This window comes from Pleurodeles waltl, chromosome 6 (genome assembly GCF_031143425.1).
Source record: "Pleurodeles waltl isolate 20211129_DDA chromosome 6, aPleWal1.hap1.20221129, whole genome shotgun sequence".
In the NCBI taxonomy this organism is placed as follows: domain Eukaryota; kingdom Metazoa; phylum Chordata; class Amphibia; order Caudata; family Salamandridae; genus Pleurodeles; species Pleurodeles waltl.
Genome location: NC_090445.1, coordinates 391,521,966 through 391,536,342, shown reverse-complemented (window position 1 = coordinate 391,536,342; position 14,377 = coordinate 391,521,966).

Here is a 14,377-nt window from a genome sequence, read left to right as displayed (position 1 = left end):
GATTTATTAAAAAGCTACAAACACTCGTATGAACCAAAATGCTCCAATTTGAAAAATCAAAAGATCCTCAAACTCCCCTAAGGAAATATGAACATGAAATGGCTCTGGTAGACGTGCGAAAACGTGATAAAGGGTGAAGGAAAACAGCGATGGGGAACCCCCATCCCCAAATAACCTAAGTATACCTTGTGCTGGCATCATGCAATACTCAAGCAACGTGAAATAAACCAACCAGTGTAAACCTTTAAGTACTACGCAAGAAACCTTCCAGTGTCATTCGATGCACCAATGTATATGTGCCCTAAAAAAACTTTTTTTAAATTTATTTTTATATATACTGCACTAAAGTAATCCAAATTCCTATAAGAATATTGGTGGCATAGATTAAGGTCCAAGAAATACTATAACTGAACTTATCTTTTTTTACGAATACTCACCACTTGACTCTGATAATTCGTTCCCACTAATCGAAACAACAAAAACAAATCTCAATATGCTGACTGCATGTAATTCATCAAAACATGTTATTATCCAATGGAAGTAATTAATCATATGATACCTTATTTACAAGTCCTACTACTTCCAATTTTCCATCACAACTTTGTATGTGACCTAATCCAATGCGAATCTAAATGCAAAATAATACATCATGAAAATTATTCCTCAAGTTATACATAAATTAATATGCTAAAAATCATTGACCTCGCTAAATTGCTCACCTGGCTCAAACAGGCGATTGTTTGTCAGTAATCGGCACTGAAACACGCAATGTAGTGAATATATACAATGCATGAGTTCAATAACTCCAGGGCATATCTAGGTGAACAATTGTCGTAACGTTAGTGCTCATGTCAAGCGACAAAACATAAATAATGGTGCTGCCCTGTCTTCATAGATATTGTACCTGAGTGCCTCCGACGGGAATCAAAAGCTGACGTTCAGAAAAGTAAGACCGCCGTGTTGCGAGTACGCACAGCGTGTCAAACTAACCCGGAAGTTAAAAACGCTTCCGAGGAGAGTTACGAGTCTACAAACATGGAAAAAGAAAGCGGACTAACGGAACAATCGTTACGCTTAAACCACCCATATTCCATGCCACCATAGTTACGAGTCTACAAATATGCAAACAAACAACGAACTACCGGACATATTCGTTACCATATTTAATCCAACGAAAGTCAATGCGACCGTAATCCACACAAACCTCCAATCTGGCAAATTCATTCTACTACAATCATGTGTGAACACAATCAATGTAGCAAATAAACGGATACTACTCCTCACTACTGTGTCATCTATAACTGCAACTGAATTCTATCATATCAGACCTAAAAAAGAGCCAAAACATGCCTGCCATATACCAGTATCATGTCTTATTCCATCTATTATTAGAGATCCCATAGTTATATCAATCTATATCCAAATTTGTCAACTAATAAGTGTGTCCCCATAAACTGAACTCATGATTAGTCAGTTCAAAAGCGTAATGAACTCGCCAACCTTGTGAACTACAGAAATAATTTTATGTTCATGTTCCACTACTAAAAATAGTTAAAAACTGTTGGAGAATTTTGGTTGCTATGAAGTTCACGATAAATAATATACCATCACAATACAAAAAAAATAATCATTTCAGTCCTTTCTTCATTTTCCAAGGAAAATTATAATTCTAGTTTGTCTAAAAATTGTTGGAGAAATTTTTAGTTGTTACAGACAGTATAATATGCAGTGTACCAATATAATACAACAAGGTCATTTCAGTCTCCTCTTCATTTTCTCAAGAAAAATTCTAATTGTTACAGACATCACAATATACAGTGTACCAATGTGATACAAACGGGTCATTTCAGTCCTCTCTTCATTTTCCCAAGAAAAACTCTAGTTCCCTATCCGTGTTAAGACCACACTCAACAGTCCTAAGTCTCATAATCCATAATGCCTCTTTTTGCCGAAGGGCCAATTCTCTATTACCACCTCTTGGGTCTCTATGAACGTGTTCAAGTCCAAAAAACTCAAAGCTTTTATGGGTCATCTGTGACTCACATTCCATAATATGTGAAACAATTGGGTATCTAATATCCAAATTCTTCAGAGCCCGAGCATGTTCGCCTATTCTCACTTTGAGTGCACGTATTGTACTTCCCACATACATTTTAGAACATTTACATCGTATTATGTATATCACGAAGGTAGTGTTACAATTTATCAATGATTTTATTATGTAGTGTTTGCCACCGTGTGCCAGATCTTTAATATTATGGCATGCCCAACGACACACCCCACAGTTACCGCACTTATAGAAACCTACTATTCCAGTGGATAACCATGATTTGTCCACTGCATTGGTGGTAAAACTAGGACTCAAAAGATTCTTCAAGCTTCTGCCTTTCCTATATGTCGTTAGGATTCTTTCAGATATGAAGTCCTTCAGTGAAGGTTCCTGTGATAAAATACCCCAATGTTTGGACATAGATTTCACCATTAACAAAGAAGCGTCATTATAATCTGTAATAAATCGTACTTTGGAATCATGATCCATCCTTTTAATGGGGCCCTTGTTTTTCAAAGTATCCCCTCTGTCAAGGTTTTTAGCTCTGATCTGAGCTTTCCTTACCACCTTCTTAGAGTACCCTCGTGTTAAAAATCTCGTACTCATATCTTCCACCTGATTTAAGAATTCCTCTTTCACACTACAATTACGTCGGGCCCTTACCAATTCGGCATAAGGGATTGATGCTATTTGGTGTCTGGGGTGAGCACTCTCAGCATGTAATAAAGAGTTACAGGAGGTCGCTTTGCGGAAAAGTCTACTCTGGATTTTACCCTCAGCAATGTAAACTTCTACGTCCAGAAATTCAATACTATCTGCGCTAAAGCGGTACGTGAATTGTACATTCATAGTATTTGAGTTTAAAAAGGTACAAAATTCAATTAACTTCTGTTCACCGCCAGTCCATATTAAAAAACAATCATCAATATATCGTCCCCAAAATAATATATATGTTTGCCATTGAGTGGACAACGGGCCCCAAATCCATTTCTGCTCGAACCACCCCATGAATAAGTTCGCATATGAGGGGGAAAATTTGGAACCCATTGCCACACCCTGTTTTTGTCTATACCAATCCTTGTTGAACACAAAAACATTGTTAGTTAGGATCACATTAATCATGTCCACTACCATCATAGTGTGTTCCCACACATGACAGGAAGAGTTTTTACTTTTGCTAGCAAATATGACCATCTGATACACAGTAATCTGGTGTCCAGTAAGTCTAGTATCTCTAATATTTCTGATGTGACATCAAACAGCACTTCTATAACCAGTGACAGTGAAACAGAAGGGGCAGCAAGCACAACAACCCAGGGTCAAGATATTAGGGATGGGAATACTTTTTTACAAGAACTTATGAGGATGAAACGTGGCAAATTTATGTAAAACAGAGAAATAAGAAAACAAGGAGAGGTAGCAGAGGAACAGGGAGTAAGGACAAAAGAAATGGACGGAGTCCAAACGAGATCAAGGTACAAGAAAACTTAGATTGTGAAACATCCTCATCTATAGGTGTCATCAATCCTTCTAAAATGGAGTTAAACACAGGAACCATTACTCTTTTAACTAAGGGACTTAATTTTTGTCCCAGGAATTTTGGTGATCCATGTAGATCAAAGATAGACCTATTTAAATTCGTTCGAAAGTTAAAATTAAAAAGGTATTTTCAATTACATCCGATGGAGAATCCTTTACTTGACATACCCACTGTTTTATTAAGCACCCTTTCAATTGAAGAAATACGTGACACCGCACTTATTTTATCTATTGCGGAAAGAGACCATGACCCAGGTATGTTTCCAAAAATCCTACAGGAATTGGAAATTGATCCAAATAGGAGTGTCTCAAGTGGTTTAAAAAACAAATCTTGCTGGACTCCGAGGTCTGTGGGCTTTAACCCCTTTGATAAATTTTTCGATTTGGTCTGCCATGATTTTGAAAAACATTTGTTGAAGAACAAATACAGACAATCTATCAAACATAACTTGAGCTTGGAAGAAACAGCAGCACTTAATTTACTGAAACAAAAGAAGGACATCATCATTAGACAGGCTGATAAGGGAGGCAACGTGGTTCTCATGGACAAGACTGATTACGACAATGAGATTTTGTCTCAACTAAATGATACTATGTGCTATGAGAAGATTACTGGCAATCCAATTCCGAGTTTAGTGCGTACTATCAATGGGAAGTTATCTGGATGGAGAGATCAAGGGTTACTTAGTAAAGATGAATTTCTTTACTTGAAGGTGGATCATCCTAGATATCCATGTATTTATACCTTACCTAAAAGACACAAGGGTCTACCCTTTCCCCCGGGTAGACCTATAGTGTCAGGTTTAACAGGACCTACTGAGAAGCTCTCTGAATTTGTGGACTGTTTTTTAAAACCATTGGTGTGCAACCTTCCGTCTTTTATCAAGGACACCACTCATATTTTGAGCACTTTAAACGATTTGGAGTGGGACAGTAACATGTTACTGGTCACTCTGGACGTAGTGGCCCTGTATACTTGTATTAATCACGAATTGGGACAAGAAGCTGTTCAGTTCTTCTTGAACAAGAGATCTGCAAGTTTGTGGGAACACACTATGATGGTAGTGGACATGATTAATGTGATCCTAACTAACAATGTTTTTGTGTTCAACAAGGATTGGTATAGACAAAAACAGGGTGTGGCAATGGGTTCCAAATTTTCCCCCTCATATGCGAACTTATTCATGGGGTGGTTCGAGCAGAAATGGATTTGGGGCCCGTTGTCCACTCAATGGCAAACATATATATTATTTTGGGGACGATATATTGATGATTGTTTTTTAATATGGACTGGCGGTGAACAGAAGTTAATTGAATTTTGTACCTTTTTAAACTCAAATACTATGAATGTACAATTCACGTACCGCTTTAGCGCAGATAGTATTGAATTTCTGGACGTAGAAGTTTACATTGCTGAGGGTAAAATCCAGAGTAGACTTTTCCGCAAAGCGACCTCCTGTAACTCTTTATTACATGCTGAGAGTGCTCACCCCAGACACCAAATAGCATCAATCCCTTATGCCGAATTGGTAAGGGCCCGACGTAATTGTAGTGTGAAAGAGGAATTCTTAAATCAGGTGGAAAATATGAGTATGAGATTTTTAACACGAGGGTACTCTAAGAAGGTGGTAAGGAAAGCTCAGATCAGAGCTAAAAACCTTGACAGAGGGGATACTTTGAAAAACAAGGGCCCCATTAAAAGGATGGATCATGATTCCAAAGTACGATTTATTACAGATTATAATGACGCTTCTTTGTTAATGGTGAAATCTATGTCCAAACATTGGGGTATTTTATCACAGGAACCTTCGCTGAAAGACTTCATATCTGAAAGAATCCTAACGACATATAGGAAAGGCAGAAGCTTGAAGAATCTTTTGAGTCCTAGTTTTACCACCAATGCAGTGGACAAATCATGGTTATCCACTGGAATAGTAGGTTTCTATAAGTGCGGTAACTGTGGGGTGTGTCGTTGGGCATGCCATAATATTAAAGATCTGGCACACGGTGGCAAACACTACATAATAAAATCATTGATAAATTGTAACACTACCTTCGTGATATACATAATACGATGTAAATGTTCTAAAATGTATGTGGGAAGTACAATACGTGCACTCAAAGTGAGAATAGGCGAACATGCTCGGGCTCTGAAGAATTTGGATATTAGATACCCAATTGTTTCACATATTATGGAATGTGAGTCACAGATGACCCATAAAAGCTTTGAGTTTTTTGGACTTGAACACGTTCATAGAGACCCAAGAGGTGGTAATAGAGAATTGGCCCTTCGGCAAAAAGAGGCATTATGGATTATGAGACTTAGGACTGTTGAGTGTGGTCTTAACACGGATAGGGAACTAGAGTTTTTCTTGGGAAAATGAAGAGAGGACTGAAATGACCCGTTTGTATCACATTGGTACACTGTATATTGTGATGTCTGTAACAATTAGAATTTTTCTTGAGAAAATGAAGAGGAGACTGAAATGACCTTGTATTATATTGGTACACTGCATATTATACTGTCTGTAACAACTAAAAATTTCTCCAACAATTTTTAGACAAACTAGAATTATAATTTTCCTTGGAAAATGAAGAAAGGACTGAAATGATATTTTTTTTTGTATTGTGATGGTATATTATTTATCGTGAACTTCATAGCAACCAAAATTCTCCAACAGTTTTTAACTATTTTTTTGTAGTGGAACATGAACATAAAATTATTTCTGTAGTTCACAAGGTTGGCGAGTTCATTACGCTTTTGAACTGACTAATCATGAGTTCAGTTTATGGGGACACATTTATTAGTTGACAAATTTGGATATAGATTGATATAACTATGGGATCTCTAATAATAGATGGAATAAGACATGATACTGGTATATGGCAGGCATGTTTTGGCTCTTTTTTAGGTCTGATATGATAGAATTCAGTTGCAGTTATAGATGACACAATAGTGAGGAGTAGTATCCGTTTATTTGCTACATTGATTGTGTTCACACATGATTGTAGTAGAATGAATTTGCCAGATTGGAGGTTTGTGTGGATTACGGTCGCATTGACTTTCGTTGGATTTAATATGGTAACAAATATGTCCGGTAGTTCGTTGTTTGTTTGTATATTTGTAGACTCGTAACTATGGTGGCATGGAATATGGGTGGTTTAAGCGTAACGATTGTTCCGTTAGTCCGCTTTCTTTTTCCATGTTTGTAGACTCGTAACTCACCTCGAAGCGTTTTTAACTTCCGGGTTAGTTTGACACGCTGTGCGTACTCGCAACACGGCGGTCTTACTGTTCTGAACGTCGGCTTTTGATTCCCGTCGGAGGCACTCAGGTACAATATCTATGAAGACAGGGCAGCACCATTATTTATGTTTTGTCGCTTGACATGAGCACTAACGTTACGACAATTGTTCACCTAGATATGCCCTGGAGTTATTGAACTCACGCATTGTATATATTCACTACATTGCGTGTTTCAGTGCCGATTACTGACAAACAATCGCCTGTTTGAGCCAGGTGAGCAATTTAGCGAGGGCAATGATTTTTAGCATATTAATTTATGTATACCTTGAGGAATAATTTTCATGATGTATTATTTTGCATTTAGATTCGCATTGGATTAGGTCACATACAAAGTTGTGATGGAAAATTGGAAGTAGTAGGACTTGTAAATAAGGTATCATATGATTAATTACTTCCATTGGATAATAACATGTTTTGATGAATTACATGCAGTCAGCATATTGAGATTTGTTTTTGTTGTTTCGATTAGTGGGAACGAATTATCAGAGTCAAGTGGTGAGTATTCGTAAAAAAAGATAAGTTCAGTTATAGTATTTCTTGGACCTTAATCTATGCCACCAATATTCTTATAGGAATTTGGATTACTTTAGTGCAGTATATATAAAAATAAATTTTAAAAAAGTTTTTTTAGGGCACATATACATTGGTGCAGCGAATGACACGGGAAGGTTTCTTCCGTAGTACTTAAAGGTTTACACTGGTTGGTTTATTTCACGTTGCTTGAGTATTGCATGATGTCAGCACAAGGTATACTTAGGTTATTTGGGGATGGGGGTTCCCCATCGCTGTTTTCCTTCACCCTTTATCACGTTTTCGCACGTCTACCAGAGCCATTTCATGTTCATATTTCCTTAGGGGAGTTTGAGGATCTTTTGATTTTTCAAATTGGAGCATTTTGGTTCATACGAGTGTTTGTAGCTTTTTAATAAATCTGTTTAAGTGCACAGGTTTAATTTATCTAATACGTCTTTTCAGCCCTGAAGAAGTCGTTTGGGACAAGAGACAACACTGTCCTGAGACGAAACACGTGTTGGCGGGCTCGAATTCTTAAATGAATTGTGGCGTGAATTGCATGAAAAATTTGTATTACAATGAATGAATTGTTATAAATATTGTGTATTACAATGAATGAATTGTTATAACTTGACTTGAATTATAAAATTTGTTGGACAAGTTACACTGTGTGTCCAAAGTGATTTTGGAAATTATAATCATACCGAAGTGTAATTTTCAAGAGCAACAATTAATGTTTTTTGACTTTTTTGGCTAAATCTCAACTTTCCGAATAGTTTTTTTCTGTGGGGAAGTGATTTTTATTCAGATTACAATCCATTTAATTGTTACATGAGGGGTACCGCACTTTGATGTGTTTACCCTGTACATCCCTTCCCTTGAAACTTATGCAATGTATTAATGTAAAGGTTATTGTGACACTTACAATTTGCAAGGTGACATTTAGGCAACCACACTCATTAATGTCTTAACATTAGGCTGTACAGTAGATTCCAATGTGTGACAGGTTCAATGGTGACTTAAGAAACATGGCTAGTGATGTGAGGAGCTCAGTGTGTTCCTGTCTAGATGTTGCTGTTGTGGTGTATGTGTTGTGTGTCCTAGAGGGTTGCTGTGCAGTGTGTATATAAGTAGGTTTCTGTACTTACCAACAAGTAGTCCATTGCCATAATGTCCATCCTGGAAGTGTTGGTTGATGGTGCAGTGACGGAAGATGAATGAGTCATGTACACTCCCAGGATATTTAGCCACGATGTTCGTGATCAATCACTGGTGATCTACTATGGCTTGCACGTAGATTGAATGTGTGTGCTTCCTGTTGCGGTAGAGGTGTTCAGTTGCAGCAGGTGGCACAAGGCGTACGTGTGTGCAGTCGATTGCACCAAGGACGTGTGGGAAGCCACTGATGGCGTAGAACCCCTGTTTAGTTTCCTGCTGCTTCTGCAGTGTGTTAGGGAAGCAGACGTGGAGGGGTGTCAGGCGAATGATGGCATCCAGTACTTTTGGCAGAAATGCAGAGAATGATGGTTGTGATATTCCGCCAACCAGGGCACCAGTTGTTTGAAACAAGCCACTTGCCAGCAGGTGAAGTACGGCAAGCAGCTTTGTTTCTATTGGGATAGTGCGGGTGTCACTAAAGTGGGGGCCAACTGCTGTTCAATGTTTCGCAACAGCTGCTGAATGGCCTGCCAGTTCAACCGGTACCTCTGTATGATGTTGTGTTCCCTGAGGCCATGCAGGGTTGTTCCTGGGCAGAATATCCTCTCCTGCCTTCTTCTCTGCCTTTGGGGTCCCTGCTGGTGTTGTTGTAGCTGCTGTTGTTGCTGCAGGGCTCTGCGTCTACGTGCACGCTGGATAAAGATCACCTCCATGTCTCCTTGTTGCTGCTCTGCTGCTCTGCTGCTCTGCTGTTTGTTCTGTATGTTCTGATTAAATACAGGTGTGTTTGCCCCATTTTAGCGCCTGCCCTGACCCAGGCGTTAAATTTTGATGCACATCGGGCTTTGCGTCATTTTTTTGCTCCGCCTCCCGGCCGAGAGTCATTTTTGCCCGGAACCATAAATACGACGCACGGCCGTGTGCGTCGTTTTTTGGACGGAAACGCCTACCCTGCATATCATTAATGCAGGGTTTGTTGCCGCATCCAAAAAATGATGCACACAGCGGATTTTTGTCGTCCGCGGGCTCGGGCGTCAGAGTTTAAATATGGGGCAACGTTTGCGCTGATTGTGTGTCAATTTTTTTGACGCCCAATCGGTGCCAACGGAGTATAAATATGCCCCCTAGTCTTTTACGATGGCTCTAAAATGAGTTCAAATGAGTACCAGCAATGATGAGGAGGGGCCAATGGATACAGATGCTGTCTTTGTTGTCCACTGAATGACTTTGTTTCTTGAAAACAGTTCAAGAGACTTTTTGATGGCTAAGGACGAACCAGTCATATTACATATGCATATGCCAATACACATTGGTTCAGCTTGTGATAAACCATAACAGTAGTAGGAAGAGTATATGACTACGGATAGACCAACTGGTGCTAGTCTGCCTTCTAGATTTTGGAATTTTGGGACTAATACCATGCTCAAACTTTGACTTCCTGTGACCTCCTGTGACCAAGCTAAAGTATATTGAATCTGGGTCATTTAACGATTGTCTATTTCTTTTTTTAATTTTGCCAAACTTGATTACTGTTCTATTTCTTTCCACAGTCATGAGGTGTATTTCTACTGTTTTCCTACGCCTCAGCCTGCTTCGATACATACCGTTAAATATATGCAAGGCTGGTGTTTCCCAATGTAATCCAATGCAGAATTAATGCAGCAATATTTATGAGTTTAAGGGAAAGTGAAGCATAATTGGCAAACAACACACACAGTCCAAAATGTGTCAAAGTTCCTGCACATCAGCAAACCAGGCATAAGAAATGATGTATTGGCACTGGTACTTATACAGAACATACCCAAAGCACATTGGCAAGCTCAACTACAGAATGCAGCACACATGAAAAAAGGAAAAAAGCAAGGAGAAATTAATACATTTCTCCTAGTTACGTCTGTTCTGGGGAGGCATAAAAGTTTGCACTGCCCCAGGTTTACATGAAATCGTAAATGTGGGACAGCATCCAAATCTATGTGTGTTGTACAGGAACACCCCATGCAAGGCTCATGGAACACCTCCTTGATGGGGAGTAAGGCAAGGCAGTGCTATAAACTGCCTTGCCTTATTCCATAGCTATGAGGCCATGCAAATCCACGCAAGGTGGCTTTGTGTTGCCTCATACACATGAAAGAGCATTCTGTGCCACCAGGGTGTCTAAAAAGTGATGCTCCTAATGTAAAAACCTTCAAGATCAGACATGTTACAAGTTTCACAATGATACTTTCGTTTTCACGTCATTAATGCAGTGATTGAAACATATGTGCACTGTCAACATACACATGCGACACATTCCAAGCCCTCAAGCATGTCTCCTCAGTAATTTACAGGCAAAACACTGAACCCTGGAAGTGTTTCCTTGTATTGCACAATACTCTACAATGTAAAACACACATTTGACTCATTGAGTCAATTTAAACAGACACATTAGCCTAATGCATGATGCACTGCACCCATTGGGTCACCCAAAAGACCCATATCCATGCCATCACATCAAAACTGAAGCATTGTGCATTGAGATGCATTGCGCATAATTCAAACGTAGTCTAATATTTCTAGATGTGTAAAAAAATGCCACATTTTGAGAAAAACTGACTCATAAACCCAGGAAATGATGCAATGGCTCTGTCAGTTACTTTCACTTTCCTGTTCAGTCTTGTCTGTGCTAGCTGGGGGTTGTGTCTGGTGGTTGCATAAGAGTTTTGTGCAGTTTCTTGGTATTGTTGGTGTTTGTGATGTTCTTATTGTGTCCAAAACTGTCATTTTTGTCTTGTAATTATATATGGTATTGTTTTGCATAGTGTATTGCTGGGTGATTAGGGGTTTAGTTTTTTAGTTTTAGTTGTTTGTTTATTAGGCTGTTGTTTATCATTGTTGACATGTCGGGAGGGACAGGCCTAAACATATGTCTGAGGAGGACTTTGGGAGTTTCCTGTGGCTGCTCATCCTCTACCTCCCAAATATGATAGCCACAGAGTGTAGGGTAAGCTGGGAATATCCTACACCTGAGAGGAAGGAGCAGTGGGCAAAAGTGTAGGCCCATATAAACCAGGTATATGGAATGAACATGACCATCCATCACCTCAACATCTATAGGTGGATGTCATAAGTTGGGAGGCAGATCTGACTGATCATCTAGGCATGCAAGTTGGTGAGTCTGTTGGTAAGTACATATATGCAAAGAGCTCGTAGATGTGTCTCCTTGACACAAAATCTGTCCTAAATTTTATGACTTGAGTGTCAGATGTGTTTTGGGGTTAGCATGCTATGCTACAGGCCAACTCTGTTAGGCCAAATCATGCCACAGACCAATGTTCACTGTGGCCTAGCATTGGCACAAACAGACCATGCAGTGCAGAGTAGGCCCTAAGATCCTAGGGAACCCATCTGGCACTATGTGTGGAGTGTTGCGTCCTGGCCTGCTAGGCCATTACTGAGTCCAAACAGTGTGGCACACCCTCTATGTATGTTGCAGGGGAGCACACTCACATGTCATCACATCACATGTTGGTAATGTTGTTTGTTTCACCCCTGATATATTGCTATACATGTCAGCTTTAAAAGCCTTAATATTCCTTAATGAGACTGTATAGGGCCATAATGGACAATGTTACATTTCTGTATAGTAGTCACATGTAATGGGTGAACCGAGGTCCAAAAGCATGCATGTCTATGGTTTGATGTGTGTAGCACAGTAAAGGACACATATTCCTTTGAGAAGGTGCCATGAAGCTAGTTACCTTGCAGAGTATAATCTGTTCATTCTTTTGGTAAGCATAGCCATCTAAGGCAGGCACCCATGTAACATGTAGCAATGATGATGTTTTTGAACAGGAAATGCACTCTGTGTTATTTCAGTGGTATTACCCACAAATACTGCAACACAGCATACCTATGGTTATCAATAGGCCATTTCAACTTTGACATATGCTACATGTCTAATGTGCTGATTTGAGGAGAGATTTGTGACATAAATGTATTGTGCCTCATTTATACAGAGTACATGTCCTAAATTCCCAATGCATTGTTCCATGTTTTTGTATTGTATGTAGACCTGAACTATACACAGTGGCTGAGTTGGAAGCATTCTTTGATCCCAATGCCAACAGTAAGTGTCATTTAAAATATTTCTGAGCCGTGTAAGGATTGGGTTTGAATAGCCATGACAAACATGTACTTGGATCCACTTTTTAATGTATCCTGATACATGTGATCTGTCATTGTGCATCATCAGGAGCACAGCACCCCTCATACTGCTGCATATCAGTGAAATACAGAGGATTGTTCTCTAACGTGTTTCATTTTGGATGGCTTTTGATTAAAAGACTACGTGAACCTGCCTTTGTACAGGTCAACTGCAATCTGCCTGTCTGTTGCATGTTTCTAGTGTAGTCGGACACATGTAAATGAATGGTATTTTACTAAATCAATGTCACGCAGGATGTGAGGATTCCTACCTTAGTGCAGACTGATTGGGCATGACTAGATATGGCACATGTCACCAATTCACAAAGGGTAATGCATGTAAAGGACCGACTCGTGTCCTCTTGTCCACAATGACCTACTAGCAACATATGACAACACGATTCTAATATTTTTGTAAGTGAAAGGATAATGTGTGCAAGAGCACATGCACGTCTGCACTGTGTGGTCAGCATACAGCCCACAGTTCAACTACTGGTGGCATTACCCTTGCTGGGCCACCTTGAAAAATTTCATCCTTGATGAACTGTAGGCCAAGAAAATCAAAGTACAGCACAGGATACTCATGCATATGAGAACTACAGCATTCATGCACACAACCATCACATGGGTGTGTGTTGAGAATATGTGCATTAAGGGGGAAATCAAAACTGACTTGTAGGGCCAGACATTAGGGTATGTATAGGGCAACACGTATTGTTTGTATTTCAGATGTGGGAGCCTGTTATATGGTTCCAATGTATTTACACGTGTCGAGATTTTAGATGTATCTAACAGGCCAGCAAAAGGGGGGGATATCTAGACACCCTCCAGCTGTGTCTCTACACTATTGCATGCTGAATGAATCAACCCAGGAAGTAGCTTGTGTGAGCATGTATGCCATTCCTTGTGTACACAAGATCACATTACAAAGCAGTCTCAGTAAAGTTACATGTACATGGATATTTGGGCATACACTGACATTTTAAATACCTACAATCTTGAAACTTGAGTACCTTTGTATCATTACATTTGGAGGAGTTTACATGTCTAAACAGTCCTTGTCATGTGTACTATCCCAAGTGTCAATTTGGATCAGAACATGGCACATGTGATGTTTTGTTGACCAAATACTAATGTTGAATCTAATGGGCACAGGTCAGCTTAGTCTGACACATATTTCCATCCTCTACAACAGACTACATGATTCTAGAGCAGGCCATGGCTCATGGGATCAGGCTAGAATGCTGCCTCTACCAGAGGATAGGCCACAGATATATGGAGGAAAGTTCCGCCATTACTTGGGACACCGAACCACATGCTCAGCAATGTCCAACAATGGCCCAATTAAGCCATGCTGATAATGTTCCCCATGGTGGGGCTGATGGATCAGAATCCGGCACATCTACTGGTCCAACAGTGTTTTCTTCCCAGCCACAAGCGCCATACCCAGGACAGCCATCTGCCTTTGAGCTGCAGACCATGAATGGCCATGATGAACTGTAATGCCATGTAGGTGGTATTGAGCAGCAATTGGACTTCATAATGCACATTATTAATACCTTGCAGCAGGCTGTAGACCATTTGAGTTCCCAAATTTAAGACATTGGCCCTCATTAAGACCCTGGCGG